Source organism: Filicampus tigris, chromosome 20 (genome assembly GCF_054856515.1).
Source record: "Filicampus tigris isolate MCC_2025a chromosome 20, RoL_Ftig_1.0, whole genome shotgun sequence".
NCBI classification, from domain to species: Eukaryota; Metazoa; Chordata; class Actinopteri; order Syngnathiformes; family Syngnathidae; genus Filicampus; species Filicampus tigris.
In genome coordinates, this window is record NC_141236.1 from 4,741,929 (window position 1) to 4,769,701 (window position 27,773).

Sequence of the window (27,773 nt, forward strand, 5' to 3'; positions counted from 1 at the left end):
AATACAGTACTTGAATAAAAGCAAAAAGTATCCAAACAGAATATTTTGATAGAAGTTTAAGTCACCTTGTCAACTGCAGTATTTCCTTATTCCTGATCATCATCATCTTAATATTTCATGATCATACGAAAGATATTCAACTGACAGAAAACCTCTTCTAGAGTCATCTTGTAACTACAGACAGAGTATATGTTTTCAGATGAACATACAAAGGTTTGGGATTTTCAATTAACTCAGTCACTGCCATTGACGAATTTACTTGTCTTTTCACGGTCCAGCCGCTCAATTCCAGGAACTTATTTATATTTTTTTCTAAATTTTTCAAACCTTATGGTAAAAAAACGGTCTAAAAATGTCTGGCAGTGAATGAGGAAAACACTTATCCTTGCCTGTTTTTACCCATCAAGAATTTTTGGGTGAAAACACGCAAACAATTTATGTAAGTGGGTACCCAAAAGGATTAAATGGCGTACCTTCTAACAAATGTCCGCTTAACCCAAAGTCATACTTTGAAATCCTGATGAATTGTTCTGAATATCATCATTTCTCAGCTGTAACAAAGATCAACATCAGTTCCATAGATTTTGGATATACTCAGACAGAATACAAGAGTGGCGCACTGATTGCACAAAGACAAAGGGAATAAGGCAGTGTAAATTAAGCCCAAATTAGAAAATTGTAGTTGAACTGATGTGAGAGGCAAACATCTATGGAATGTAGAGCTCGACAAGTAAACACATCACTTCACCAGGCCTTTTTTTATGGTGGTTGTGATTGGCGATTTTTCTGACAAATGTAGTGCTGTCAACAGATGTACTGAGGTGGTAAAGCTTTTCATGATGAGATTTCATGATGATAGTAGGACAAACCTTCCGCGGCTCAAAGTAAGCTTGACATTTACCAAATAAATGGCGCCAACATGATCAAGGCAGTAAACATCTGAAGCTAAATCAAGCCTATTTTTTTTTTTCAGTTTTAGGATTTTGCTGTTCCATTTCTGCCAGTCATAAAATTCATCATAGCCCTTGAGCACAAAGGTTTGGCACCCCTGGGGACATATATCCTATCACCACTTGTGGAGAAAATGCATTTGTGTTGGTAGAAATTAAAGTTTTTTTTTAAAATTAAATATTAAATAATACATTTAACTTAGTTGTGTTTAATTCACAATAGAGAAAAATCTTCCATTCATTTAAAACTGTTTCCGAGTACATTTAGCCAACATCGGACTGCACCTAAATGAAGATCAGATGTTATTCAATAAAAAAAATATCTTTTCATCTATATGCTGCAAATTAAAGTATGGTTCAATGTTAAGTAGGTTTATCAAACAGTCGTGCATTTGGACGTCTGCATTCAGTCAAGCATCAATATGCTCCCACGCCGACAACATCACGTGTTGTCTTTTTCACGGAATCTATTTTCATATATTCTATATACTATATGCAATTCAAAGGTGGAAAAGAAACCTGCCATTTTTGTTGGCATTGTGAATCGACGTATCGAGGCTCTACTGATGATGACTTTTTGTTGTGGTCACCTACGTGCCTAATCTCAAAATGATAATGTGTTCATTGAACTAATTAAGATCAGTTGCTCTGGAAATCTTCAGTTTCCTGTTTTAGAGGAAGTCAACTCAGAATTCAGGTTTAGCCTAACGGCCTTTTCGGAAAGCCAAATATAACCTTTACGGCACCTTTCCGTAACCTCTGTTGGATGATGCCGTAGGGTCAAGAAGATGAAAAAAATGCTTCCATTCGAACAAAGCGGCCAACTTGATCGAAAACAACTTTCATAGTCTTTGTGTGTCTATCCCTAAGGTTGCTTTTCTTCCCTTTGATGCCTGCATTATTTCACATTTGCTATTTTATTTATTTAGGTAGGCCTACCCTTTCCTATGCAGCTCCTCCATAATAATGAAAACTTACAAACGGGAGTAGTGGGGACTTGAATTGTCAATAATAAAATTAAATTAAATGTGTTTATCCACTGGTTTACAACCCCTGCTTAACCCCTTCTAAACATGTATGGCAGGCTAATTGAAGTCTATAAATTCCACATTGGTGTGAATAGTTGTTTGTTCATACAGTATGTGCCCTGCAATTGGCTAGCGACAGCTGCGATAGTCTCCAACTCATCGTTAAGGACAAGCAGCATAGAAATGTGATATTCTTAGTTATTACTATTATTATCATTGTCCTGAAATTGAATTGCAATTCCAGGGTTCACCCTGCCTCTTGACGAAAAAGACTGGGATAGTCCCCAGTTCACCCGTGACCCCGAATAGGATAAATGTTAGACAATATTTGGATGGATATTAATAATAATAATAATAATTACACACAAATATATATATATAAATCAATTCCTGATATTCAATGGCTGGACTGTGAAAAGACAAGTAAATTCGTCAATGGCAGTGAATGAGTTAAACTTCCCTATGTGAAGAATGACAACATAATTCTACATATTGAAAAACCTAAAAGCACAGCTCGGCAAAAAAAAAAAAAAAAAAAAAAAAAAAAACCCCAAGTGCAGAAGGTGAACTCTGCTACCTCCTAATTCTAAAACAACATTCTCTGGAGCAGCGGCAGACGTTGACATTTCTACTGGACTTTGACCAAACAACACAGGGCTATGGTCAGGATACAAACAAAGACCGCAGAGTTCAAGGGCCCCAAATAGGGGTCAAAGAACAATTTCTGCTGGTGGCAAACCACAGCCGTGCAGTTATTTGTCATCTTTTTTTATATCCTACCCCCGCGATTGACGGATAGTGGATATTTACGGTTGTACAGACATGCACTCCGCATTCCCGCTAACGCCTGTGTCAGTCTGTGGTTGTCTCGTTCCAAAACGAATGTGCGGGCACGTTGTGTTTCTCTGGGAGCAGGATGCCGTTTCCACATCCTTCTCTACCTATAATTAGCCGTCCTGATAAAACAGCAGTTTGCTGGCACTGGCGGAATCAAACAGTGATGAGCAGGCAGCTCTCTGCAGACACCAGGTGGCTGTCCTTGAGATGAGAGCCGGGCTATAAGCAGCACACATCTGGAGGGCATTTAATGAGAAAGGTGATTGCGATTCTCTGTGATGCTAATTGTGCTATCGAAAATCAGAAGACGTCTACCACCTAATGGTTTGATGTACTGACTTTTTGATGTTCAAGGGGATTCAGATGAGAGTTTATTTCCTTTTCAAGCATCGTTGAAGGTCCTTTTGCTTCGTCTTGGTTTTTAATTATGGAGAAAAGAGTTGGCTAATTTATCACTTTTGTTAAGTACCTGATTAGTTTGGTTGTACTTGCTTTGATTTGACACGTTCGAAACACCGTTGGTCGAAAGTACGTTTTCCAGAACCAGCTTTGCGTTCATCTATCGACCTTAATGGCTTACTGCTCTTATTCCTCTTGTATTCTGTCCGCCTCAATAAGTTCCCACCTTTCTGCTACCCGCCTCAGAGACTCAGAGGTGAGAACCATGCTTCAGTAAAAATGGGTCACCTGTAAGAGCCTGCACGGCTTGTGTCCCTTGATTACATTTTGTACATATATAAATGTCAAGTTACCTATGAGCAAAGCTCCAGGGTCACCATGTTCTGGGATGTTTTTGCCAACATGGTGGTAGTTAACAATGTAACCCAGAAATACAGAACAAGGGACTTTGCTCTTAAATGAGACACATGCATTTGAAAAAACACTTCCCAGGTCTTTAAATAACAATGATGTCACATGCTTTTGTCCAAAGAAACCAAGGATCAAATATTCATGAGTAGCCCCAGCCGCAGAGCGCAGTTCCAGGCATTGCTCAGGGTGGCCCTAAACGTTTGACTCCGTCCACATGGATTCTAAGCACCTTTTTTCTTTTTTGTTCAACTATTGCCTTGGTGGTTTTAATGATGTGTCATCTAATGACATCATGCCTACTTTTTAACACTTTATTGAACATTGAAAAGTACAAACTCCCAACCTTCACTCACTCGGTGCGTAGCGATGAACTGTTTGACGGAAGGGTCGAAACGGCCATTTGACGTCCATTTTGGATGAACAGAGGGCTTTAGAACCATGTAAGCTTGTAAAGCATTGTTAAAGCGTCCGGAAAAGGGGGATTCAAAAGTTGTGGTCAAAATACGTCCTCCACTTAGAAATGAGTGGGATGTGTAGTACCACATGTCTCCAGCAGAGGTCGCATGGTTGCGGTTTATATTTGCGTTTCAGTCAGTTGATAGTTTGTAATTTTCAATGTGAAATCAAAATGTGACTTGGCGTAAATAAAATAGTTCAACAAAAATAAAATAAAAAGAAGGCACTTAGAGGTCTATAATTCATGTGGGCGGAGTCAAATGTTGAGGTCCACCCCACGTTGAGCCACGCCTTGAACTGCGCTGAACAGCCAGGGCTTACTCAGAATAATTGACACACTTAACCTCTTTAATTGTGACACTGGAATGTTACCAATGTTAAATGGAATGAAAGTTTCAGAATCATATAGCTAAAAAAAAAATGTACTGCTTTGGATTTGTCATAGTGATTTTAAATGATTTCGAAAATATTTAAGCATTTATTCTAAACCTTGTCAAAAGGTATTGCTGCAATGATAACGGCACTCTTACTCTGTACAATAGTAATCTTGATCTGAAATCTGAAGCGCTAAATTGACACTTTTGGCTGTGTGTGATGGAAGCTTTTGTGATCATGACAAGCACTCACAGTAAACTGTCATTAAAGAGGCTGAACTTCACTTACGCTTTGAAATCATGTCAATTTTTTTTCAACACGCAGTGGAAAAGAAGTTATAATTGGCCATCACGTGATTGAAATGGCCATCATGTCAGCTCTTCACAATAGGCTGATTCTCTTCCTCTCTTGTCACCTTGACTCCCTCACATATACATTGTTGTGACTCTTAACAAAGCGACCAAAAAAATCTCCAGTAATGACATGAATAGGAAACTGAGATGTTGACAAAGAGGAAGAATGAATGAAATAAAAAGTGGAATCAAGATTCTGAAGGAAATAAAAAACACTGCATGCGTGCGAGGAAAGTGAAAAATAATTCCGTTTCCACCGTGTTGTACAGTTTAGTTCACGTCACAGCAGTACAATTTGGAATGGTGAACCCTGATCCAACCTTTATCCATAAACACAAAAAGAAAGGGTTTTTAATTTTCAGTTTGTTGTTGAAACACATCACAAATAAGTGAATGAAGGAATTTACCGTATGGATGTTTTTTTTTCATGGGACTAGTATTACCAAGTATGACTGAGGGGTCGTGTGAAGTAAGAAAAGACATGGGGATACGGGCTCACAAAAAGGTAGAGGTGATCGAAAATCTGTGAAAGGCAAAGACTGCATTGAAGTTCATTAGAAGGTTGATTAGCCCACTCACAAGCCAAAAATCTTTCCTTGACTCATCTCATTACTTGACTCATTGATCTTAATAAGGGGGTAATTCACAAATTGTTTCAGCTCAGTGACAGAAAATCATGAATCACCCAACAGGCAATTGACAGTCTCGGTTGCTCTGTATTGCTCAAAATGTTGATGTCAAAGTATACCAATTTAATCCTGTGCTTGCTCATATTTTCGATATTTGACAACCAGGTGCCATGTTATCGTTCATTTACACATCACCTCAATTCTGTGAGGAATCAGAGCAATCTTAAAAAACGAAGGGGCAGATTATTTGGATAACAGGTAGGACAGCGGCCCTCGAGGAACAGGATTGAAGACCCTTGCTCTATAGTTTTCAAATAAAGCAAAGCAATTATCATCTTCGTGATTTACCATCTATGTAAGATGCTGTCATGTCCTTCTTAATGTGTGTTCTATGAATTATTATTATGTGGTAAGCTAATAAAATCTCCTTTATCCTTCGGAGACTCATTTAGCAGCCGCTACCTCTTTCTGCGAGGTGCCCATGTGTGTGCAGTTACGTGATAATTCGATGGTGTGAATAATAGAATTAAAACAATAATCACAAATGCGGCATGATAGAATCAAGTCAAGTGGTCGGCTATTCAGTTTAAGCCATATAATACTGTAAAAAGTCACAAAATGTGTCGCTAGTCATTTACCATACATACATTTACATATATATCGGAACAGTTACTGGAACACTTTATGCATTTTCCAATTGTGACACTTGAATAAATGTCAAATGGCACTTCAGATAAAATGTTGGAAACAAGTGCCACAGTTTTTTTTTTAATATATATTTTCATTATATAATGTATCGCAATACGTATTGGAACGTAAACCAAGCATCGGGATCCATATATATATATATATATACACACTGTACACCCTTGCTTTGTCACAATGCCCGAGCATCGTCTCATGTCGTCATGGTAATAAATGCCTTACTAGGGATGGAGTGAGCAGTGGTTCAAAAATGGAATTTGTGGGATTTGCCTGAAGAATTCCAAGCCCTTTATTAAGACATTTGAGAATTTGGTAAAATGCGTTATTTCCCCTTTAACAAATTAACAGTTTGATTTGTGTTTACCACTGTGGCTTAAAAATAAATTGAACCTCTCTGAGACTTTAGCATTCAGAACAAATAAGCGGTGTTTTTCATGTTCACATTTCAAATAGTCCCCCGCAGCAAAATTAATGTGACATTACTGCTTTTGTCAATAATCATTGTTTCTTGCTCTATGCTTGTGCGCGTTCTCTTTTCCAACAAGCTTTTCACCTGGTAATTCTAAAACACCTTGTCTCAAGTGTTTGATTTACGATGACAAGCGGTGGGGAAATGAAAACCCGACAATCATTTTACTTCTGCAGTATGTCCCGAATAACAGTTGATGTCCTATTCTTGTCTGTACATGTCTCCGTCAATGATTCATTAGCGTTCCATCTATTCTCTCTGCTCCTGTAAATTCTCTTTTAGTGGAAAAACAAATGCGTAAATAAAATGGGACTGAAAATATACTGTATCATATCAATTTGCCCTGGAAGAAAAAAACCCATTTCCTCACAGTCAGTGCTTAATTTTAAAGGTCTAAAAATCCATCACGTGTTAATGTCTCATTCAGTGGCATGAAAACTGTGATTTAAGTTTCATTACCCCACTGAATGAGTCATACCTGTCAAAGGAGCGCCACAATTACAGGAATAAAGCAATTCCAATTAATTCACGTGAGCCAAATATTTAGAGCAACACAAAGTCGAACATGTACTTTGGCAACAACAAATGCAATACATCAAAGGGAGTCACTTTCGGACAATTGTATAATTAACATGAAATGTAACTGACTTTGCATAAAACGTGAGTTTGTTCCGTCTTTTTGAACCAATTTTGTAAGATATATTTTTAAAGACCGTATTCAACAGAGGTGGGCATTCCGTCAGACTGACGGACGCCCGTCTTGCTGACGATTAACGAACGACAGGACACTTTTTAAAAATAACGGACCGACGAATGACGAAAGTGGGTTTTGATCCACAAGAGTAACCGTCACTAACTGCTTCACTGACGGATGCCCGTCTTGCTGACGATTGACCAATGACGGGGCACTTTTTGAAAATGACGGACCGACGAATGACGGAAGTGGATTTTGATCCATTAGTGTAATCGTCACTGACGGATTCATGTTTTATTGACGATTGACGAATGACGGGACACTTTTTGAAAATGACGGACCGACGAATGACGGAAGTGGATTTTGATCCATTAGTGTAATCGTCACTAGCGGCTGTGGTATTCAACAGATAATGATGTTCTCATTAGAGACACCGTATACTGTAACAGGCTGTTACCGTGGAATCAGTGTTTCCAAGAAACCCGTACATAACGGCTGAGAATATAAGGATAGAAAGCTACTGTCGATACATCCTCAGTCCTGCTCTGTGAGAGTTTAACTGACTCTAAAACTAAACCACATGACCCCATTCTTTTCCTTTTACTGTTTTGTTTCCCCCATTATATTCTTGCCATATGTGCCGTCGAAATATTTTTAACAGGGAGAGTGAGTGTGTTTTATGTGAGGTTCCCAAGGGGTGTGACAAACTTGTAGCCCTCTGACCTCTAGTTAGAATGAGGACTTTCCATTCCAGGACAACTTGCCCTTGGAAGCGCTCTGCTGTCACTTAAACAGCTAATGACTTCCATTCCCTGGGCGCAGGAAAATTACGGTGCCTAATACAGCAAAGTGGCCTGGCTTTTGGTGTTTTAGGGATAACAGATTGTTTCCAAAGTAGTGGAAGAGAGCACGCTTATTGTGAGGAAGCCTCATCAATCATCATTTAATGGCCCTTAAATGGGTTTGTGCCGCCCTCAGGGGTTTTAGATTAAACTGCCAAACATATAAGGGCAAGACTACTGTATGTTTCTCGCTATTAGCAGTTTCAGAAGTAAGTCCAGAACTTTATTGAAATCAACCACGGTAATTTGATGGGGTAGTGTTAATGATGATACGGAAGAGGATGTTTTCATCAAAATGACCCTCATTCAATTGTAAGGCCTTATACATGTGCATAAAATTTCGTAATAAATAAAAAGCGTAGGAGCTTGCATGTTCTCCCCGTGCCTGCGTGGGTTTTCTCCGGGTACTCCGGTTTCCTCCCACATTCCAAAAAAACATGCATGGTAGGTTGATTGGACACTCTAAATTGCCCCTAGGTGTTATTGTGAGTGCGGATGTTTGTTTGTCTCTGTGTGTCCTTCGATTGGCTGGCAACCAATTCAGGGTGTCCCCCGCCTAATGCCCGAAGACAGCTGGGATAGGCTCCAGCACGCCCGCGACCCTTGTGAGGAAAAGCGGTCGGGATAATGGATGGATGGATAAAAAGCGTAAAGTAGCAATCAACTCAAGTCATTTTCACAGTTAATTCTGAAACAGCCGTGGTCAATCCAATTCAGAATTAGGATATCGTCGCTGTCCTGTGAAAAACACTTTCCGGGTATGTCTGATTTTCTTATTTTTACATGAATGGTGTTTCCGCGTTACAGACATCGCATTAATGTGATTTTTTTTTTTTTTCATTTTTTTGGACATAAGTGTTTTTCACAGGACAGAGACGATATTTTGCTGCTTCAATTAAAGATGATCAAAAAAATCCCATACAACTTTAATACATTATTGGTCTTCATAAGTCAGCAAGCCTGCAGTGACAAACGTACACTTCATAATGTTTGCATGAAGACCGACACCGACGTCATGACATTTCAATGGTGCTGCATTATTGAAATTTAGCCTGCACAACGATTGCACGACCAATCCCTATAAATCGCCCAGTGACCCTAGAGCAGAGTGAGCAAACAGATATATGACAACGTGTCGTGACAATGTGTCAACCACTTTTTCACCTGCGGCCAACCGCTTGCGCAACCTGTTAAGAGTGAGTAAACACAATTTAGCACCTGCAATTTCGTATCTGAGTAAATAGGGCTCTCACTGTTTACAAGCTAGCACTATGTAGTTACACCACTTGACTGGCTCATAATAAATGTGACATACCGCAATTTTGACTTATTACCTTCAAATGCTTGCCCTTTTTTAAACAGTTTTTGTCAGCTATCCCCCAGACAGATTTTGAAACAATCTATTTTGTGATACAAACCATCTGGTGTGTCGGGTTTGCTAAATGCTCCACGGTATTACCAACCTGCTGCTGACATTGATGACCATGTGAGAGTGAAAAGGTAAAGAAAAATAATCTTGCAAATTGATCTTCATTTGAAAAGTAGCAGGATTTAAATTCTAAAACATTTCATCTGAGGTGACGTGCTGTATAAAATAAAAACAAATACAAGCTTTTTAATAGGCAAAATCCATAATTTTAATGTTTTGTTTAAACTTGGTTATATTGACCTTGCAATCATTTGGGTTCACACTTGAATGCTAAAAGGCTACCTCAGTAATGACCAATTTGTGTAATGACTGTGTGATTGCAGTTCCATTTTCTCTTTCACCTTTGAAAAGAGCCATTTTCCGCCATTTATTGTATGTTTGTTTTGTATTTTACACTTCCACAGTCAAATGGTTAGAGCCCATTACCCACTTATTCTTCATTTGAAAGCCTGGAAGACAGATTTATAAAGTTTGGTTGTATTCAACTTCAAGATACAAAGCTAGAACGGTAAAAACATTTTCCAGTGAGATTTATTCTTAAGTGACAGCTTGATGTTTTGCCTCTGAATACACAAGGAGTGATTAAAGTGGGAAAAAAAAGAGAATCCAACACTTTTTTTTCTCTCACTATTGTCATTCATGTGCTGCATTTCATCACCTTCCTAAAGGCACCTTCTCCAACTTGTCAACTGAACTTTTTGAAAGGAAAAAAAAAAGTCATTCTTCCCCCCCTCTTCAATTTGTACTGCCACCGGCAATTTTATAGAGGAATGAGTTCTTTTATGAACCTAAAAAGCAATCATCTTTTCATTTGTTTTGAAATTCTCAGCAAGCTCCAAAACCTGTTCATGTGGGGTTTATAATAACGGGCTGTGGAAAGGCATTGTTAGGCAATTTTGTATTGAATTTTAGTTTTGTCAAATGGATTAAATGACCTGGTATCAAGCACACATTGATGTTTATTTATCGTTGTAATGGTGAACGGCTGCTTTGACGGTCAGTCGGGTCAGCACATTTAGGGCCACAGTGGGGTATTGGCATTGTACATACAAGAACAAAAGAAGTATTGGGACAATTGTTGGAGTTACCCTTGATATACAACAAAAATAAATATAAAGTAAAGTAGCTGCAAACGATTTCCTACTATAGTATTTCCTACCGGCTGAAGTGTGTGCTGTAATTCTTGACCCTTGGGGTATTTTGACATAAGGAAACATAATTGGTCCTGTTACGACCCACGATCATTACCGATTAAACCGATTCATTAGTTTGGGTTCCAATGAACTTCAATGTAATTCAAATCAGTGTTTAATCTTGAGTGGAAGCTTGACTTTTTTTTGGTCAGATATTTTTAGGGTAGATTGACAACAGAAGCACTTGTTTGGTCCGGAAAAAAATCGGACTTATTTGTTTTCATTTGTTGCGGTTCATAGTCATAACTATATACCAGGGGCGGAGCCAAAACATGACTGATGGGTGGGCCTGGAAAAATCAGGGTGAGCCAGAATATTTCTCTCACTTCGCACAATCCTCCTGTCCGAACACATCGTATATTCAAATAAAACGACAAAACGAATAATATGAAGTTCAGATCTTCCTTAGACAACCAAATTTTGCCATTCTTAATATTCAATAAAATAAAAAACAGAAATAATTTCATAGTTTCCTAAAAATGTAAAAGTATATATTTTTTCATGAATCTCATTGGGTGGGCAGTCTGTTAATCGGGGTGGGCCTGTGAACGCCCAGGCCCACCCATGGCTCCGCCCCTGCTATATACTGTAAACACATCGATTGTGCGTATTCACACCTGCATAAAAGGGACCAGTGTGGGAAACGAACCCTGGTCCATTTAAAGTGGACCAAACACTACAGGTGTGAATACACCCTAAATTACTTTATGAAAAGTACAATGGTGGACTCTCATTACACATCACTGGAGCCCTGTCAGCTGCCTCTGTTTGTTCCCTCGGAGCCGAGAATCCGAGGGGCACAACTGCTGTGACGATGTGCAAGAATGGCCGGCCGGGCACATGTCCCAATCCGCCATCCTCACAAAACCACCCTGTGGCCCGCAAGCTGCAGGTTGCCCATACCTGCACAACACACGGGAAAACTAACTACCAGTGTTGTGTAATTTAACTGACCAGTATTCATATCTATAGTTGTATTCCAAAGTAAACACTTGTGAGTCAGAGTTATAGACTGATCTTTCCGAACTGAATTATTTATTTTCCCTCAGCCTCCACCATATGCTTCAAGCTCTGTGCCGATTTTGTAATTGAGACCAAAATGGGAAGAGAGGCTAATATGTCGAAGTCATTTCAACCATCTGAGTTAGTCTCATTCTAAAAAAAAAAAAAAAAAAAAAAGGCCTCAACTGCTTGCAGAAAATTGTCCCGCTCTGATCTCTCCTTTTCTTTAACTCCTAAACACTTCTGTTTTTTTATTTTTAACAGCATGAGGGAGGAAGATGGTTGAATGTAAACTGACTATGTGCCAGCTCTCTTATTTTCTTTTTCCCACAGCCCGCCTTGACAAATAATAGAATGCACAGGCAATCTCGGAGACAGACAAGGAGAGGAAAGTGGGCCACCGCCAACCCAAGGCTATGCAAATCCACCCATTGCCAACTGAGTTTAGGAATCTAATAATCACGCCGAACGCTTTTCCATCCAATCTTTGACTCTCCCTTTCGCTCTCCATTTCTCATCCCATACTTCCATTTTCTGCTAGTGCTGTTACTGGCACTGCCATCTGGTACCGATACCCCAGAGATGGACTCGGCTCCGGTTTGCAATCAGGCGAGGGCTTAGAGTGGAAGCCTGGCATCGCGGCAGCTGATTCCACAATAATATATGCCGCGCTGTTGCGGCTCATTTTGCTTCTGATGGGCACCGTGACCACTCAAGCATGTGCTGGCAATTAGGTGCTGTGTTAACTAAAAACCGCAATTTGCAAGGCAAGCATGAAGGTGCGCTTTAGTAGAACAAAGTAAACCGAGGCGGAGGTGAGATGAACGCGATGTCTTATGTGAAGAAATCAATCGGCGACAACGATTTGATTCAGTTATTTATTGTGGAACATGTAAGGGACCATTTGATGTAGTGGGAACAAGCTGCTAGTAAACAAAACGTAGATTCTTAGAGCACACTCTATGAGCAAGAAGGAGGTTGTCAAATATATATTTTTGTCTCCTAAAGGATAATCAAGGTCACGGCAGCTTTACAAAAGCACAAGCGGCTTTTGGTGGGATTGTATCTGGCATTGAACCAGAATGGGTCAGTGACCTTATGGCCTTGAACCGAAGCCAAATCCACTCATCAGGCTCCACAGAACTTCATTAGCTACCAGCCAACCTAGCAGCTGTTGTATAACTTTGTAGTGGGGAGGATGAGTACTACCGAAAACTGAGTTCTGTGTCATATATTTATCATTAATCTTACCCCGATTCAGCTAAATGTGCAAATTAAAAGGACCTCACAGTATGGTGCCCATATAAAGTGCATATGGAGTGCAAAGAATAACAAAATTGATGATGTCTCAAGCTGCTGGTGATAAAAATCAGGTTTCCAAATGTTAGTGGTGTGGCTTGAAGATCCAAGAATTCCAAAGCATCAAGCTTAAAAAAATATCATGCATGAGCCAATGTATTCATAAGCATACTGTATATTTAGGGCACTATAATATTAGTGGTTATGAGACTTGGCAGATGAATGTGCTCCTCCACATTTCAGCACTTACACGATGAAAAGATCATCATTGGTAAATGTAGCATTTTAACGTTTAAATGGATCAATATTTTTAGGCTCCATGAAAAAACTGCATCTGATCATAATTTTAATCCAAACTCTGATCGTATTTCAAATTAAATATTTCTCAGCCTTTGATAATAAATAACCGGAAGTACAGCAAGTGGTTTTTTTTTTTCTTTCATCTGTGCGGTTGGTATTTTCCAGTTTGTGACTCCACGGTCTTCACTGGCTGTGCAAAGGATTCGAATGGGAAAAGCAAGGCCTCGGCGAGTGAAAAGATCACAGCGATAAAACAGTCTAGCTTAAGTGCCACATTCGAAATCTAACACCTGTTGTCAAAAGCATGTGCAATCTGTTATAGTGCTAACAATTTAGCTGCCGCTATTGAGGATCTTAATTAAAGATCACAATCTCAGTAGATCAAGCGCACCGCATCGCCCAGAAACAATTTTTTTTTTTTTGCTAGCTTCTTTGTACACTTCTGACAAATTTATCATTCATTATTTTCTATAATGTTGTCCCGTAGTTCATACACGATCACAGATTGGTAAATTTAACCAAACATTTTGAAAGAAAAATGTTTAATTCTTTACTGCGGCCCTATATGGCAAGATCTGTCTTGTGGCTCAAGTGTAATTACATTTCTATTAATACAGCCTTTATCTTGAAAGCGTATGCAAAATGAGTTTGACATCTGCCGCCCCCATATGGATTCAAAAATAAAAAGACAAAGTCATTCAATAGACCAGCCTTTGACGTCCAATTAGACTTCCATGTGTGGCACAGAATTATTTAGTGTTTACATTCGCAGCCTCTATGTCTTACATCTGGAGCCAATTTTGTGATGTATTCATTCCATCCAAATAAGGACAAAATTGTCCTCTCTTTACAGACTTTGATGTAGCTAAAATTGCAAGAAGATGGCAGCCAAACAACCTTGACGAGTCCGCCGTTGCTTTTAGTCCCATTACTGGCAATATGATAAAATGGATTTCCTCAAATAGTGGACATGTTTGCAAAAGATGGGGCAAACTTTAACAATACCCGTGGTAATAGAAATTGGCATGCAGCCTGTCCCGTCTTTTATGCAAGACAGGACAGTCAATGGAGGGATAATTTGATCAAACGCGATTAAATCTTTAACCTTATGCTCCGCCATGGTAATGTAATTGGATTTTGGGGCCATTTTCGGAGTTGAGCCAGTCAATGAAATGCACAGAGAATGGGCTTTATGATGATGCCAATATCTGATCACAACCTGCAAGCTAAATCCATACTGTTTAATTTGTGACACGCAACTCCAATATGCGAGTTATTATTGTTTCATCCCTGGGTTGCCATAGATGTGCCGGAAGGCAGGCCAGGTTGATTCCGGAGCCTCTGGGGAGGGAGAAGGGAAGAGAGCGCCAATGCTGTTGGGAGCTTTCTTTTGACATTTCAGAAGCATTTGAAGGGGGTTTTCGAATACTTTCTTCAATCGTTTCTAATAGGTGCTGAATGTAGATTACTTGCCACTGACATAGTGCGCTTATGTGATGGATGCTTTCCTGCATTGTTCAAAAGTACGTAACCTAAAACCTCACTTTTCGGAAGTATCACTCCTGACAAAGCTTTCTCACGTCTTGGTCATTTGATTTCAGTGCAATGTGAAAATTGCTGATGGTCTCTCCCAGATCAGTTTTTTTTCGGTGAGCACAACATGGCTTTTGCTAGTTTGCCCCAAATTATCAGAGCGATGAATTTATCCTCCCAAATTTGGTCGTGAAAACCATCCGAGCTATGCAAAACGCTAAATCCTCCTTTGAATATGGCAGTCACACTCTTGTTTGAGTGCGTAAAAATGCAATTTAGTGCCTGCTCTTTGGAATCTTAGTAAAAGATCCCAATCTTCGGAGATAACGCTCATCAATATTGTGTGCAGTCGAGTGAACATACAATTTAATTTATTCTGGATTTTAGCAAATCAGGCTGGATGTACATTACCCTACCTGCTTGTTGACGGCAGCATTTTTACAAAAGCGGATGAAATCCCAGAGATGCTAACACTTTATTGAAAATATTCCGTATATATAAGTATATCTTGTTATCAGGCAGTTTGAAAATGCACAATGCATGTAATGTCCTCTATTTCCTGGAAGGAATAGTAATAACGTTTATTCCCTACACTCCAATGTAAAATAAATGCAACACAAAACTTTGCAGACATTGTCCTCATCTCCCCCCCACATTGGCAGCAACAAACCTCTAATAAAGAATGCTCAAGGGTCTTCCTTTATAGCCACACTATCATAATGTAAGCAGTACGTGACAACATTATGTCACCGCGGCGAGTGGCTAAAGAAATACGCTAAATAGGACCTCAATTTGCTAGGCCGGCGGTGAGCAACACCACAGGCGTTAAAATACAACACAGTCACATCCAGAAGTTTTCGGCTAACATACGTTAGCTATTGTGGGATGAATACGGGACGGGCAGGAGATGAAGTATAAGATCCGGGAAACCGTACCACATTGTGATCGGCGCCTCCAAAATCATGGAAATGGTACTCAGACGCAGATCAGCGGTGTGTGGAGGTGGTTGATTGACTGAGCAAAGTAAACAAAAGAACGTTTAGTTCTTTCTCAGGAACAGACACAATCACATCAAAGTGCTCATACAGATGTTGTTATTGTTAATTTTGTATGTTTCATGTTCAGTTATTAAGGCTGTGCCTGTGATAGTTTCTCATCGTGTGCTTTATAAATAAAGTTGATTCGAGTTGTTGGCAACAAGACTGACTGTTTCATTGTTTTTGATGCTTGAAAAGTGCCGACTGACAACTGATTTTACAGTCTTCATCTTACCGCAGGCTTTATTATGGTGAATAAAATATTTTTTGACTTGCAATACTGTTTATCTTCAATTTTGTGAACCCGGGTTGTTTTTCATAAAACATACGCAAGTCCCGTAAAAGTCAGAATTGTTTTCTCGCAGTAAACTTTATTCTTGTCGTTGTACAGTTTTAGTGTACGGGGGGGGGGGTCACATTAGGTTGCATGCTTTAACATTTTTACATTGGATTTTTCCACTATTTCCTAGTGCAAGACTCTCAGATACGATGTGCAGAATGAAAATAATGAATTGCGCGTTATATCCCAACAGTCAAGATATTCCTTTTGTGGCATCAGGGCTTACTATAGAGTGCTTGATGCTATGTTTTATTATTCATGTTGTTGGGGTATCTGACTCACCATCTCACACTCTTCCTTGCGTCATCGTTCTGGATTGGATGAGATTTTCCATGGCTGTATTTTTATTCGTATTTTTTTTTAAATAATCACTAATGCACTGGAGATTTACGGAAAGACATGTTTAGTTGACGCTTTCAAGCTATCTGAAGTTTGAAAGCTGAAAATGAATACGGTGACAATAAGGCTTTAAATGCGGCAATGTGACACGCTGATGGAGTGAAAGGATCTCACTTAACCGAATGAAACTGTTGTTGATCGAATGAATGCGTGTGTGAAAATTTGTAAGGACACGCTCACAATTTCATTGAGGTTTGGTTGATAGAGCTGCGATTTCATTTGCATGATGGAGGCACCAAATGATATGCTGATGAAAGCACATCTGAGGGCTCAGTAAACTTTTTATGGTCTGTCTTTAAAGTGGAAGAAAGCAAATAATTCAGTACTCGATGTATAGGTCGGCTCTGTGTCTCACACAAACACGACAAAATCATTTGCCATTCATAATAGTGGCAAGCAACGCTGCTGAGGTGTTGTGGCTGACTCCCACATCGGTAAAATCACAAACTTTCAATTATTATGCTTGCATAGAAGTTGCTAAAGGTGACCAAATGCATCCATCCATCCATTATCTACACCGCTTATCCTCAGAAGGGTCGCGGGCGTGCCGGAGCCCATCCCAGCCGTCTTCGGGCAGTAGGCGGGGGAAACCCTGAATTGGTTGCCAGCCAATCGCAGGGCACACAGAGACAAACATCCGCACTTGACCAAATGCAATGCAAGGCAATTAGCACATTTGATGATGTTTGTCATTGTGTCTTGGAACGCATTGCTTAAAGTGGAAGTCAACCCAAATATTTTTTTTCAACATGTTCTATGCAGGCCCGCTAGTGGAAACAAGGCATTCTGATTAATATTGCGTTTTTGCATTATGATTTAATGGGGGCGGCCATTTTGTCACTTGCTGTCGACTGAAAATGACATCACAGTTGGTCAGGGCTCAAGTAACGACCAATCACAGCTCACCTGTTTTCTGAAGCTGAGTGGTCGTTAGCTATTTTCAGTCGACAGAAGTGACAAAATGGCTGCCCCCTGAGATGGCTAGATTTTGCTGCTTAATTTATATTCCACAAACGCAATATTTATCAGAATGCCTTGTTTTTCAAATAGTGGGCCTGCATAGAACATATTCTTTAAAAAAAAATGTTTGGGTTGACTACTCTTTAAATTGTCATTAGTCACAAATTACTCTCTAACATGTGCTCAATATTAATTTTCCTTTGGGACAATAAAGAGATTCCGATTCTCAGTAAAATGTTGTGTAGTTGTGCAATGCTTCTAACAATGCTTCTAAAAGCTCTTGTTTTGGATCTCTGCATTGTTCACTCGTCATTGAGTATGTATTCATTTTTGCTTTATTCATTGTGAAATTTTTGTCACATTACCATTGAATGGACACTATTTTCAAATTAGCTGCACACTGGGTTTTGGAAATTTTTGTCGCAATAGATTGAGGTGGTATGCCTTTGACTTATGGTGTAGACATTACATAATCATTTACCGCGTACATGTGCACAATTAGGAGCAGCGCCCTCCGAAAAAGTATGTCGAAATGACAAATGGAGCCTTTACAGGAGAAGAAAAGCTTGCTCTGTCATCATGTGTGGATTCTAAGGAGCTGGGTGTTCCTTCGAGGGGGCAGCCTGTACATCAGAGAGACGCTCATCACTGTCCCATCTCTCCTTGCACCCCTCTGCTCCACATAGTCGAGCTCGCCCGTTCTCTGTGGCCATCCATCTGCACCACTGATCAGAAGCTTTCAAACCACGGCTTTGATAAGCAGGTGTGGCTTCTCTAAAAGGATTTTTTTTTTTGGGTGTAATGTGTGAGATGGGGACACGGGGTTGAAGGAAGAACATGAAATGTGTTTGTGCGTGTGTGCACATCGGGGAATATGAAGGCTACCTTTGACTTTCCCTCGAGTGCTTTGGGTGCAGTCTGTCTACTGTAGCTCAAGTCTGCGCCTGGTCAACCAGCTGTGTCTAGTAAGGTCACGTTTTGAGACTGACTAGAATTGACAGATATGCGGCTTCTCTGAATTGACAATGGGAACCAAATTTAAGTGTCGTCAAGCATTTACGAATGTTGTGATGAAGTCACGTGAAGCTGGTAGGCTCAAAGGAAACAGATTGGCCTATTGCATATTTTAATAAGGTACTATTTTTCCCTTCTAAACCGACACATGCACATATGTGTATATGTATATAGACGGACAGACGTCACGGGACAGTAAAAATAAGATATTGGTTTCCGGTCCTAAGAATATATTCCAAATTTACAATTGAAACAAGATACTACTGATCCTATATTCACCCATGCTAAATTACATGTTTCTTTTAACAGATTGTTTAAAACTTAGGACAGCACACCCCAAAAACTGCCCGGGGAGAGGCCAGCACCAATTGTCACAGTGCGCTGAAATTCAATGGTCCAGAAGGATAAAAATATAGCAGTGAAAGGAGTTTAATTAGGTGATACTACACGACTGCTTCTTGTCCGCCCATTTGGCAGACACAATCTTGGGTACGCCCAGATAGTAGATCAGCTTCCACTGCTGTTTGGATGAGCAGTCACGTTTTTGTACACGCAAACCTTCGTTAAATTGTGTGCCTTTGTGTTTGTGCAAATATGTAAGTGGAAACCTGAAAATCAAGCCGTTACTTTTAAAGCTTTCAACAAGCTCGTGTTATGTTCAGAAGAATAAACGGAATGTCTATCTCAATGCCTGGGTCACTGTATATATTTACGCCCTGAATGAAGTTCTTCGTCCAGCAATGCACAAATATTTTCAGGAAATTATTTGCCTCTGAATGGTGTAATTTTCAATTCATTCCACAGCCTCGCATTCTCCAGTGCTTGAATTCGAGTTGTGTGAGGGATTTTGTTTTTCGAAAAAAAAGTTCCTATCCTTCCAGTCACCAATCCAGCGGCGAGACTAACAAGTAAATTCCAACAGCAGCACAATGGTGATCCAACAACCGAAGAAAAAAGACATTTTTTATACGACTACTATCACAGATACAGAAGATGAAGAAAAAGACGAAGAAGATATCTAGCGCATTTCTGGACACTCAAAGATGCTTTACTGTAAACAAACAAATAGAAACATAAAACAGATAAACAAATGTAGACAATACAAAAAGTCACAGAGAGCCTCGCAGAAGAGGCTGTATGGCAGCTGAGCTCTCTTTTTCAAAATAAGAAAACAAGCATTGGGTCTTCCCTTTAAAAAATGTGACGTTAAGAAAAATGAAAGGGAAAATGAGCCACAGTCTAGCCCGTGTCGTGTAAAAAAAAAAGCCAATAAATTGTTATTGAAGGAAACATTAAAAAGATGAAACTGATAAATTGCTGGAAACATCTGTTGTTATTCAACCAACAACTTCCCTACTCTGCGCTCCTTATACCCATTCAGACAGCCTTTGTCGCAGAAATGTAAAGGGTTGATTAACTGTTATAAATTACTTTCATCATTTTTACTACAGTGTTGTATGGCGGTTAATTTGGTGTTAAAGGTTGTTAATAATGTGAGTCGGTCTTGAACGTATCTGCCACAGTAATCAGGGCTACACTGTATTTTGAATTCAAGTAAAAAAAATGTTGTATATATATATATATATATATATATATATATATATATATATATATATATAACTTGGTCGACGGAAACGCTAATGGTAGTATGTTTAAAATGAGAGGCGGACCGTTCTATAAGCGATTACTATTACTATACAACCAAAAAGCAGATAGAGAGACTGCGGAAAGGTACTGTATCCTGGCTGCAGGTGGAAGGCGATAAACAGACTGGGAAATTTTAGTATAATGCCCAAATCTGCTAATGAGCCCGTATTTAGGTTGGTTAGAGGTAGCCATATGTAGAGCTTTATTTGAAAAAAAAAAAGACAAAGGAATACAATATATGTCAGGCTTTCAAGCAAGGGCAAAATCATCCAAACACATGTACCTTTATTCGTCTGTTTATGTAACAACATGAATAGATGAATCAACATTCATATTTACTGTATTTATGGTACCTATTTATATTGAAATACAGCTCAAACCATCCTGGATGTTTTCAATCAGAAACAACGGTCACTGACACAATGCTACACTAGAATATCATCTCTGTCCTGTGAAAAACTCTTATCTCCAATTTTGGAAACTTTTTTAATGTTTACGTTAATGCGATGTCTGTAACGGGGAAACACCATTCATGTAAAAATACGAAAAAGCAAAAAAAAAAAAAGGAGATAAGTGCTTTTTCTCATGACAGCGATGATATGCAAACTCTCATTAACAAAAAGAATAGTAAGGCCAGGCTGGAAACTTCCAAAAGGTACAGAGGCCACTTCTCAAAATCAAGAACACAGAGTACGGTCAAGTGAACTCGCCAAGTACGATTTTACTCGTATTCGAGAACGTACTTCCTAAGAAGGCTTTGTATATTGGAACGGCTGTGTACTTGTGAATGAAGTGTATGTAGCTAAATGAGGCAGCAGGAAGCCAGAACATCTTCCCTAATGAGCTTTCATCAATGCTTCATTAATTCTTAACACATGCTATTGATAAACTTTAGTCATGATCAAGTGACAGATCACATTTTTTTTCTTTTAGTTGTTCAGCTTTTTAATGTATTTCTGGAATGCAAAAACATCACGTTAGGTGTCTCTTCTCTTCACACTTGTTACCTTATCGTTTTTCCTATGCCGGAATGATTGGGGGTGGATTCACAGATGGTCGTAGCTGGTGCCAGTGTAGGCAGTATGAGGTGGCGTACAAGTGAGAGACAAACCCCACACAGCTAAACTGGCACATCATCCAACCTCTTGGCAACACTCCGAGGGTAACAATTACTGAAGCACGGTGCTCTTGAGGACACCCCACCTCACCGAGCCCACTTAATTCAAATGAGTTTCCGCCATTCACTGTTGTAACTAATCACACTCAAACGATGATATGTCTGATATTATCTTTCAAATGTGCTGATTGTCTCTCGTTGTTACATTTTTGAGGAATTGAATACTGGCAGACCAGTTAAGGGTAGAAAAAAACAACAAATCTTGCCAGCTACCAATCGTGGCGTTTCTCTGATTGACTGTTGCTGGTCAGCCAAGGATGGATCACTGATGTAAACAGGAAAACAACTTTGTGTATAGACTAGCGATGACACACTGACAGCCTACACACTAAACTGACGATTTTCAGTAAGCTAGTTTACGTCACCATGACGTTGTTTCGGGTTAACTTTGATTCCTTGGATTAGATTGAGGTCCGACCGCCTTTTCAGCACAACTATCTCAGACTCTGTTTGGACCGGCAGATTTAGTCACAGTCCGATTAGTGTTCACACCTGACCAAACAGCGCTCACCGAGGGAAAAAGAAAGTTGTTTGATCAAAACAGACTGAAGGGTGTTAGTGTGAATGCAAAAGTGCTCGCTCCAAAACTCTCCCTCAAACCATCATCTGTACTTTTAGATGAAGAGGTGTCAAAAAGACAGAAGTGTCGGTTGAAAAACACGAGCTAAAAACGTCCATTTGGCGGACAGGCAAGGCTGACCGTAATGAGGCACAGAGGGGCTCTGTCAGTGTGGAGACAAAAGACCCCACCGGAGTCCTTCAACACTCGCTGGGGAGAACTGCCAGTTCTGTCCTCCCCTTGCAGGTTGGAAAGTCTGAGTGGCTCTGTTCTACTCTTAGCTACTGATCAATATGTCCTGTTCTGGTCAGCTTGTCACTCTGCCCCTGAGGGGACTGTGAAGAAATGCCAATGTTCCATAAAGCAGCTGCGGCCTCGCAATCAGCTGCCAGGTGCTGCCACCGCACGTCTGTGTTTTGGGAGATGTTATTGCCCATGAGGAGCTGTGACTGAGGACTTACAAATCAATGAGGGAATATAACACAGAACCGATTGTGGCACTGTACTGACAAGAAACCCGTGTCTTCGTAAGGATCAATCAGATCATTCTGAGTAATGTCACTGTAGTTTGACAGCAGAGTACACAGTAACAATTACACGTAAAAGGATTGTCCGTGAAATTTGATCGCTACATGCCGTAATGCAGGGGTCTTCAATCCTGTTCCTCGAGGGCCGCTGTTCTGTCAGTTTTCCATCTCTCCTTCTTGCAACACGCCGGATTCAAATGATCAGGATGGTTATCAAGCTTCTGCAGACTTAGCCGATTATCATTTGAATCAGCTGCGTTGCACCAGGGAGCGACGGAAAACAGGCAGGAAAGCGACCCTCGAGGAACAGGATTGTAATCTATACAGTGGACCGTCACAGCTGGACCGCTGTCTATTCCGGGTGGCTGTTTATCATGGTTTCTATTTTCTGCAATATTTTTCCTAAAAAGAAATAGATCTGAAGCCTAACCCTCTTCGATAATCCTGTTTTTTAATTAGATTAGTTTCACTCTTTATGTTTCATAAAGGTTTATTAACTATAAACTATTTTCATGAAGAAAGAACCAGATTCAATTTTGTGTGCACTATGCAATCTTTAACACATTTATCTTAGAACAAAGTGATGGACTGTCCACCAAGCGACTTATTCCAACCCTTATGAATTGACAACTTTTGTGTACATACAGTGATGTTCCAAACAGTCACAGTCAGCAGTTAGGCTACTATACTTGCATTTTTTTAACGTACATATTGCAAACATTGCATTCCCTATGATAAAAGTAAATCTTATATCAGACCTTTGCATTTTAATGTAAGGTGTGAAGAGAAACTAATCAAACACCATCTGCATACACAACATCTGTGAAGCAAGGCAAAAAGTATTGCACTTTTTACATTCTTGGTCAGCTCTTTGCAACGTATCATCACATAAATAAATTCCAGCTACCTGGTGTAATTACTTTACAGTAAGTACAACACATAGGTGTGATATTTCATTTTCAGCTGTTTATCAGACAGTGTGACTTTGTCATTGGGACTCCGAAATAGATGTCGGCGTTATTCAACCCCCCACTCCCCCTCCACATTCTGAGTGTGCTGTGTTGATACATACTGGTTTCCCTTAAAGCATGAGCACCCAATAAGCCACATTGTATATGCTAATTACAGATCTAAACTACTTATGGCACCATTTATTTGTAGGATATTTTTTTGGCCTTCAAGCAATCGAAAACTAAATAGATCCTCCTCTTGATGAAGATCCAATTGATATGTAAATGCGACACTATTACTCTTTTATTTTCACACACATGGACTGGTATTATTAAAAAGAGGCCATTGGAACTGTGTATTCTCCAGTCCAGATGCTTTCCTGATGCAATCAAAATTTTAATGGTGGTTGGGGGTGTGTTTATTTTTTTGAATATTCATTTTGCAAAATATTCATTTAAATGTCACAGATGGCTCAGTTGTACAAGCTTTTTTTCCCCCCAATGTAATTTGATTCTAAATACACTGTTTTAATGTTTGAAATATTGTTTTCATTTGAGAATTTTTTTATGATGGTTATATCCACAGGGGATCGCTACAACATCAAAACAGATACATTGCATAAGAAGATACATCTACATGGAAAGTTAAACCTTTTACTTGTTGAAATATCGGTAAATTCGCATCATGAACCTTCAACATAAAGTATATATGTCTTTTGTGATTTTTCATTTCAACCAACATACTTCCCGTAGGGATGCATTGAGGACATGCAGGACAGATGTTGCTATGCGAAGTATTTCATTAACTAAAGTAGCACAAACATTTCTACTGATACAACTCAAACATTTTTTTTTTAATAAGATATCACAACATGCTTTAATAAAATAACTATATGAGGGTCAAGTAAAGTGGGTCACAGATTAAGATTGAGATTTGCATGCCTGCCGTCAGCCAATAACTGATAACATCAGCGCGTGCACTAAAGTGTTTACAAACCAACAATCCGTCTTTTGAGTTACCGGTTCAAACTACTCAATCCTGCAACGACATTTATTTTGTATACATTTCATGGCTTATTTTCAATGCAGATTTTTTATTTTTTTTTCCTTCGAGGAAGATATAAATAATTCTTCCCTTCGGGTTCCATACGACACGTCTGACACTGTGTAAATTTACCGTAGAACAAGCTGGACCCCGTTAAGGTTAATTTTGCAACTTCATTTTGAAATCTGACAGGCAGTTTTGCTTCATTTAAAGTGCTAAACTGTAAACTGAGGTACAAGTAGAGAGAACATAAAAAGAGAATTTGGTAGGATGCTGCGTTATAAATAATCCCGTGCCCTCCCACAGCTGCATTCAGATGGTGAGAAGAGACACGGGAAGAAGACGGAAGACCTGAAATAGCCTCCTGAAACAGCCCGGAGCATCGTGGGAGAGCAGCCTTGCCTCAGCCAGTAGTTACTTCCCACCACTTGTCCTTAAACGTGTGTGTGGTCATGTGAGTGCGTATGAAAATAGACCAATGTGTGTGTGTGGTTGTTTACTCTCACTTTCTCCTCCCTTCTCATTTGATTTGAATAAAAGCCACCCAGTTAAATTGACATGTCAGAGGGAAAATCGGAGTGAAGCAGGAATTTATGAGTAAACATTTCATTTCTGCTCCCCCTCATGTTTATTCACTTATGACAAGGTTATTGTAATGTAAAGTAATGTTTCCGTTTGGTTCCGTACACTATTCATTAGCTTGTGTATTGCCTGCGGTGTAGCTTCTTATAATGGTTGAAAAGCTGTTTTGGCAGCAATGTTATTGAAAGAAGCATGTGGATTTCCATTCCATATTCATTACCGTAACAACAGAGCAAAAAAAAAAATCCACAACGCCACGCCTTTGTGTGGCTTTTCTATGAGAGGAATCCTGGGAGGAAGCGGGAACGTCATTTAGCGCGTGCTCGTGCCTGCGTGAGTGTGTTTGTGTGTCTCAATTCATTCCCGTTTATTTCGGAGGGAAATTGTTTGTGACGGCACTGTTTCTGGATGCGGCCATTACTCAAGCTGGCCAAGGTTTCAGGTGGGACATGTCGCCATACATCAAGGCGTCACTGATCAATATTGATTGATCCGTGCAAATTCAGTGAATAGTCACGGCCATCCCTTCCGCTCATGTGATTCTGTTTATGTAATTAATATGGAAGACGTGCTGTCAGCTGCAACTACTTAACCTTGCACAGAAGCCTAATAAATCACGAGCAATGAGTGGAGATGAATAGAGTTGCTAATGTTGGTGGTTATTCTCCAAGCAGTACAGACGAGGAAGAGTTTCTGCCCACAGCAGTTTGTCTCTAACATGTCCAATATGTGATGAAACATGACACCAGCTGGCTAAAGAAGCGCCCTGATTTGAATCTGGGGGATTTGATGTATGAAGGCAGGCAATTAAATCTGCTTTTTGGTTTGAGTTTTTTTTTTTGTTGGGTTCATCAAGATCATTGTTTCTTTTTTCTTGATAGCTTCATTTGCTACTTTAAAGCAAGGCACAATGTAAACTTTATTTTAGTTTCACCAATTTTTGCTAACTTCATCTAGGGAATAATCCAGAATACATTAAACCATTGGCTGAATGAAGGATCGAATCCCCCAATACATGTCTATTTTTTTATAACTATACATTCTGTCTGTAGAATTTGTCTGTGGTCAATTTTGTGGCTGAAACAACCAGTTTTTGACTGCTATCTCGTAGGAATGCTTCACTATGTGACAAGTGATGGTGTCCAGCAGAGCAAAAGGAGAAGACTTGAATTACATTGCAGGAGGTGAAAATAATGGAGACAAGTGGAGTCAAATGCAGGGAAAAAAAGTGAAGGCAGAATTTTACGATTCTATCGAACAGCAAAACAGATTGTAGCAACGACACTGACGGTGATCCACCTGGGAATGAGCATCAAAGACCAGCTGGTCGAACACATGGGCAGGCTCTAATCTGGCTGGATGATACAAAAGAAATGGTTCCTATAAGATCTAGTTAGGTGAGCAGCATTTTGGACCAATTGCAGATGCTTGAGGGAGGACTGGCTGACTCCAAAATAAAAAATTACATTAATCCAGCCGCGATGTAATGAAGGCATGGATTACTGTTGCGCTGTTGTTAAAGGCGGTGCTTTACTTTTGATTAAAAATAAAAGCATGGATTTAACAACTGCACCAATTTGCAGGTCTAATTTCAAACCCAAATTCCAGACTGCTGGCTTTACATAAGACATCAAGGGGGCCCCGAGTCAACAGGGTGGGGATGTGCCTGGCCTACTGGGACCAAACACCATAACTTGTTTTCTGTCATTGAAGTTGAACAAGTTTAGTGCCATCTAGGTTTGATTTCCTCCAGACAGGACAAAAGTCTGGAGTGCAGGAGCCCTACTCCATCTGAATTTGGGTGAGAGTAGGGGACATATAGAATAACAAGCATTCAGACTCACCTTCACACCTAAAGACAATTTAGAGTCTTCAATTAACCTACAATGTCTTTGAAATGTGGGACGCACTGGAGTACCCGTGAAAACTCACACGGGAAAAACATGCTAACACCACAGATGAGGGTAGAGCCCGAGCACATATTTCTAGAATTACCTCATCAATGGTACTGATGGAAGCCGACCACAAGCTGCCAAAATAACAAGTGAGTCTATCGGTCGACATCTGTGGAAACATTAGCGCGCATTTCCAAAGAGGTATTTTTCAACCATATGTTGCACCACACCAGTTTCCTTCATACCAGTTATTAATCTTTGTACATGCATGTAGTGTGATACACATCGAGTGGTGTCAAATTTAATCATTAATTCGTGATGAATCATCTCACAAGAGCCTTGATTAGAACTGTTATGTTTTATAATGAAAACGGTTGTAATGTTGCCGGTTTCCTGCAGGCGGGGTGATAATCGGCTGTCTAATTCAACACAGCCATGGCGGAATGATGCTAAATATAAATCGAATCTGTCTGACTTCATTTCAGCAACACCTGTTCAGCCGATTTCCAGCACCCATTGCTTCAGTATGCATTACAAACTAATTCCATGACAGGCTTTCCTGCCAAATAAATATAGTAAATGTGGAAGAGCTCGGATCCGTCGAGAAGAAATGGCGATGAGGGAAAACGCTTTCCAAATGGCGTTTGCTCTGCACATGCGGCACAAAGTGTCATGGAAATCGGTGTTGTAGCGTTTCGCGTAATCCTGCCAACTAACAACAACAAACAAAACAATAC

At 39.7% G+C, this 27,773-nt stretch overlaps 1 long non-coding RNA gene across 1 annotated transcript in view; it reads left to right on the top strand.

Moving 5' to 3' along the window:
* LOC147127938 (uncharacterized) overlaps positions 1 to 25,779 on the top strand; it is a 34,198-nt gene extending 8,419 nt beyond the window's left edge. The window contains exon 3 of the long non-coding RNA XR_015084007.1: positions 24,866 to 25,779. This is a non-coding gene — a long non-coding RNA (uncharacterized LOC147127938). The remainder of the gene's footprint in view (positions 1 to 24,865) is intronic.
* Positions 25,780 to 27,773: the final 1,994 nt, after the last annotated feature.